The sequence below is a fragment of the Carassius gibelio genome, chromosome A24 (assembly GCF_023724105.1).
Source record: "Carassius gibelio isolate Cgi1373 ecotype wild population from Czech Republic chromosome A24, carGib1.2-hapl.c, whole genome shotgun sequence".
NCBI lineage: Eukaryota > Metazoa > Chordata > Actinopteri > Cypriniformes > Cyprinidae > Carassius > Carassius gibelio.
The window spans coordinates 14,840,197-14,846,727 of NC_068394.1; positions in this window are offsets into that span (position 1 = coordinate 14,840,197).

The following is a 6,531-nucleotide window of genomic DNA, read 5'->3' on the forward strand; positions in this document are numbered from 1 at the left end:
GTATGGTGGGGAACAAAATTGCCTTATAACACAATTAAGCCTTTAGAAACTCTGTAAAAAAAAAAAAGAAAAAAAAAAAGAAAAGAAAAAAAGAGAGATGTTACACATACATAAACTTAACCAAAATGCATGTGCTGTGGTGAGCAGCAAAAATGGCAAATTCATGAGATCTCTCTCAAAAGTTATAGAAGAAATAGCTTTATTGCATTAGAAAGTCTAAGCTACATGAAGTAGAGACACAGCTGGCAACCTTATTCCTTAGCTTAAAATTTGTTGTGCCAGAAAACCTTTGAGGTTGTTGAAGAAAAAGCACAATGATAAATAATCAATAACATAACATTATAGATTTGATCGAAGCAACTGGGAAGAACCTGCAATATACAGCCAAATACTTGCAAGATGACCCGATGAAAGGAGGAAAAATATTAAATGCTGAGTATAAGGACAACACTAGACAAGTATGGCCTTCGTGTTGGGGCATCCTGCTGAATGCCACTCTTGACCAAGAAGAACAGAAAAGGCTGACGTGAACATGTTAAAATTCATTTGGGTAGACGTGTGGAATTCTGGAAGAATGTTTCATGGAGCAATGTGACCAAACTTGAACTTTTGGACCCATGGATCAGCTGTATGTCTAGTGCAAAACAAGACAAAGCTTATAAACAGAAGAACACCATCTCCATGGTCAAACTTGGAGGTGGAGCATTCCTGTTATAGGGGTGTTTTATGGTTGCAGGAAATGGAAATTATGACTGTATGAAGGACATCATGGATTTTTTGAAGAATCAGGCCATTTTGGCAAGAATTGTGATGCCATTGGTACAATGACAGAAGCTGATGATCAATGGACTTTCCTGCAGGACAGCCATCCCAAGGTATACATCCAAATCTATTCAGGCTTGGTTCAGGGATCACTCTTGAGTGGCCTGTTCAGTCTCCAGTTTTAACTCTCAATGAAAATATTTGGTTGAATTTGAAGAAAGCAGTGGCAATGCGCAAACCAAAGGTTATAAGTGATCTGAAAGCGTTTTCAGGTGAGGAATGAGCCACAACTGCAGTAGAGAGGTGACAGACGTTTCTGAACTCTTGTTTATTCGTGGTTTAAAAAAAAAATAGTTTTGACATGAATGTTTAGAGATAATTTGATTTCCATAATGATTCATCAATATATTACAAATATTACATTCTCAGAATCACTCAAATGTGTATTAAGAAACTTTCTCTGATAGTTCACTGATGCCTTTGTTAAACTGTTTTCATAAACTTAATAACTTCATTTATTTGATCATTGTTTATTGATCGTTTGATCAAAAGGACAATATTTGGCTGAGATACATATATTTGAAAATCTGGAAATCTGGTGCAAGAAAATCTACTTATTGAGAAAATCACCTTTAAAGTTGACCAGATGAAGTCCTTATCAATGCATATTACTAATCAAAAATTAAGTTGTAATATATTTACAGTTGGAAATGTACTAAATATCTTCATGGTACATGATCTTTACTTAATATCCTAATGATATTTGGCATAAAATAAAAGTAAACAATAGTAGTGTTTCTGTTGCTCAAGCGGTAGAGCATTGTGTTAGCAAGCACAAGGTTTGTGGTTTTTTTAAGCCCGGGGGAAAAAATGTTAGGAAAAATTGTTAACTTGCCCAGTCCTATATATATATCGCATATTATCGCATTATCACATTAATTGATTTACGTCAACAAATATTTTATCACTCGTTAACACAGTTTTGTGATAAGAGAAGCCCTCTTACTCAACACAGTGAAGTGAATCATTTTGTTAACCTTTTGTATGGGATGCGGTAACTGTCATGGTGTAGTGTGGGAGAGAAGCATGTAAACGAAGCAGATGATGATACAAAATCTTTAACAATCCACATAGCGGTAATCCAAGGGTAGGATTAGGGTAGAACCACACGTACTCATCGATGAGACTGGACAACCAAACACTGAACAGAATGCAACTTAAAAGGGGAATTTTAATGAGGGTGATTACAAGACACACATGAACATAATGACACAATAACCATTGGACTGCCCATCAAGTGTTTTGGCCTCACTATGCTGTGATGGGTTCTGCGATCGTGCAGGTCTCTAATAGGAAGGTGCCTGATATAAAGTTATAACCGTGGCTCTGGACTCTGAGCTTAACTTATTTTTCTGTTACAAACTATAAAATAATAGTTTTGTTTTTGTTTTGTTTTTTGTTTTTAAATATCGCCGTTAATCTATTCTCAAAGTTGGGTTGAGAGCTGGGCCTATACTGCAAAAGAGAGAAATGCATACAAGCCTGTACCCCAGCTCGTGTACTCAGATCACATCTCTGTTATGTTAATTCCAGTATACAAACCACTGTTCAAACTTGCCACATCACAGTATGTCCAGATGATGCTACCTTAGCACTGCAGGACAGCTTTCAGCACATAAACCAGAACATGTTCAGAGAGGTGGCCACTTACAACGAGACAAGACCATCACCACACGTGCCAAACAGAAGCGATGGATGACTGCAGGTTTGTGGACTGCTAAAAATCTGAGATGAAGCATTCAGAACAGGAGATAAGGCAGCTCTCAAAACAGCAAGAGCCAATCTGTCTCCTGGCATTAATATGGCAAAACAACAATATGCTCAAAAAAATATTTCAGTGACAGCAAAGACACTCGGACCCTGTGGCAAGGCATTCAGAAAAATCACTGACTACAGTGTTTACAGACAGCTCAGCGTTCAACAAAATAATCCCTCAGCAGATTATAAACAAACTAAATTTGGTGGGTCTCAACTTGCCCCTGTATAATTGGATCCTGGTCTTTTTAACTAGAAAACCTCAGACAGACCATGTCAGCCACAACATGTCAAGCACTACCACACTGAGCACAGGTGCCCCACAGGGCTGTGTGATCAGCCCGCTGCTCTTCACGTTAATTACCCATGACTGCACCTCCAAGTTCAGCACCATCCACATCATCAAGATTGTGGATGACACAACTGTGGTAGGTCTCATCAGCAACAGCGATGAAACACATACAGAGAGGAAGTGGCGCAGCTGGCTGAATGGTGTGGTGCTAACAATCTGTCCTGCAATGTGAGGAAGACAAAAGAGGTTGAGATGGATATAGGAGAAACTGTACTGTCCACCCCTCACTGACCATCGAAAGCTCAACTGTGGAGAGAGTCAGCAGCAATAAATTCCAGGGATTGCACATTATAGAAGATCAGACCTGGACCACCATGTGGCTCTCTGAGTAGGGCTAACAACACCTCCATTCACTTTCTCCGCTGGCTGAAAAGAGCAAGTTTCCCACCACCCATCCTTACCACATTCTACAGGGGCATACAGTTATATGGGAACTGTAAAATCGTAAAATCACCCTGCCTTGTAGGATGTTCCAGCTACAAGTGTCATGAAGGACTAATCATCTTGCAGTCTGTGCTGCTTGTCCTGAAATTTCTCTTGAGCACAATCTTATGTACAGCATTTATGTAAATTTATTATACAGTTTCTCTCAGATTATGTGTATGTAAAGTATAGCCAACAATTTATGGCATACTATATGTATATGTAATCGGTTAACCTCTCTCAGTAGGTTAGCTCACTCTTGTTTCATACAAACGCAGCTGCTGCTATTTTGCTATGATTGTTTTGTACGCTGTGATGGATTATAAGATTACTAACAGACTGGTAAGATTTTAAAACATATTAAAAAATTAATTTCTTTATTTATGTGGTGAAATTTGACTGTTTGACTGCACGGTTTCCCGTAAATGTCCGTCTAGTTTGAACACGCTTCTTGCTCGCAACTGCTGTGTTAACAGAAGCTTTGAGTTCAAATATTTTAACTCAAATCGATATTTTGTGTCTAATTATTCACTTATGTTGCAAGTAGCCATGTAATAAGCAGAATAATGCACATCCAGCCTGTTGTTATCTCAGAATAGGCTGATACTAGACTCCTGATAACCTCTTAATATATTGTGATGCTCTGTTTGGCCGAAACGATGAGACATAAATATAAAACCCATTATAAACGTGATATAAACATGATTTTTAGTCGTGTCCTCTTTTGGAAGGCCAAACTGACACCACTTCAACATGTGGGGGCGTGTTAGAATGAGCCGTTTTAGGAAGGTGTGGATGAGTCTTAACTTTTATAATGAATATCTCTTTGGATTTGAGACTTTAGTCTTTGTAACTTAACAGATCTTCTTTATGCATCAAGAGCGTGTAACATTCCAAAGAGAAGGGAAAAATTGAAATTGCATCATGACCCCTTTAATTATCATTATATATATATAGGTCAAAAAGAATGACAATGACTTGGTTAACTTAGTAAAAGAGACTTACTCCGTGATCAACACTTTACAAATTTGCCTTTTGTAATGTAATGTCACACATGATGTTCACAGCATGAACCCTTCAACAATAAGACTATATATATACTGTGAAATCTGGGTAAACATTTCTTCTTTCACCATCTTGTTTGTCCTCAGTGTGATGCAGATGTCTCGTTGTGATGTAAATGGTGATGTGTTTCATCCCTGAGCTCTACTAAAATATTTATGCCCATGCAGCATTCTTCAGATGTTCTATCTGATCACACTGTGGTACAGTTTTGCAAAAAAAATATATATATTCTTTATTACTTTCTGCTTCATTCTGTTGTGTCTTCAGCAGGAAATTGAAAGTGAGATTCTCACCCCGAACACATCAAACTACAGAGTTTGGTGTGTGTTTTGCATTGTGCCGTTATGACCATGCTGGAGTCGATTTACTTTTTTTTTTTTTTTTGGCCTTCACCGCACACACCATGTTTCTCTGTGCTTCTGATCTTCTGACGACACTCATAACAGCTTAGCCTCATCCCAGTTCCCACACAGAAATCTCGCCTTGCTTTAGAAGTCATTTACTCTCTGTTTGAAGTGTGGTTTGCAAATGCATTTCTCAACAATGAATCAACCAATCAAATAAACAACAAAACATTAAATAATGATATGTAGTAAAAATGCAAACACAAAGGCATTGCTGCTTCTTTCATGAAATCTTAAGAACTCGTGATTGGTCTGCAAACAAGCAAAGAGAGCAAGATGGAAGTAAAAGTTTTCCTTGAATAACAGCCTAAATTTGGACTGTTTTAAGTCGTGGACAGATAGATTACCAAGGCTGATCTATTGGAAAATATTTTTTGTTGGCTGTTAAGTTTTTCTGTTTGGCAGATGTGTCGTATGTATATATATATATATATATATATATATATATATATATATATATATATATATATATATATATATATATATATATATCTTATATATATATATATATAATTTTGAAGCTCAATTGAAGTTATACAATTGGATAGTATCCCCAGTATCCTGTATTTGATAGCATGCATGAACACAGGTGCTTGACACACGTACACTAGAAAGATTCAACCTTGTCCAGTGTCTGCACCATTTCTGTCCACAATTTATAATTGATAAAATGCCTTTCTAATCATTTAGAGTTTCTGTTTCTCTTAATCCCTCTCACACAAGTCAAAGGTTGCTGCTGTTGCTTCATCTAGGCCTCCGAACAAATGAACAAAAATTCAGGGCTCATGTGTGAGTGTATAGAGTTAAAAACAGACATACTATTATCCAAACCCAGCACAAGCGAAAAAGTAACTTTGGGCTTAATTTACAGGCCTATTATGCACTACCAAAGAAAAGCACAAAAGCCATTACATACTTGGCTCATTGCTGTAGCTAGTCTCCATGCACCTGTTTCTAATTCACGGCCCATTGTGTTCCTAGCTCTCTCTCTAATCTGCCCCAACCCTGAGCTGATGGGTTTAGCCAGTGCATGTGAAATGAACATCTCACCCACCGTGTTTTAGATGCAAAGGTGAAAACCCTCAACTTTCAGCTGCAAGAGTAGATACACCTGTAGGCTTCATTCAGAAGCATGAAACGGGATGTAGATGTCAGATCTACACAGACAATGCTGTTATCCTCGCCTAAACTTTCACCTTACGTCACATCACAATGATTTGTTTTTCCTGCAAGGCTCAGATTTATTTTGGGCAAACACATGCATTTATTTGTCTCTGTTTCCAGCAAAGCAACAAGAGGCTGTTATTAGAGTTGTTTTCAACTGCGTTGTGTTAAAGAAGATGTCGATATTCATTTGACCCAGTGTAGCCTGTAGTTTTTATATTCTATTAACATTTTTTATGTCTTAGGCTTTACTTTAGGATAAGGTCATTTTGAGCTCTAAGTGTGCCAAAACAATTCTCCCTGTTTCAATTAATTCTTAAATGTCATTTGAGCATGAGAGACTGAGAGCTCTGCCTCATGATGGGGGCTTTGAACTTTAAATGCCACCAAAACACCTCACTCACGTTTCTGTCTATTGTATCTCTGCCAAAGTTATGGCTGGTTTAAGAGGTTCGTCAGAGTTTGACCTCAGTATGTCAAACACCACCGCAAGCAAAGCTTCTATTAGTCCAGGATATCTGTTCAGACATTGTGTGCATCCCGTGC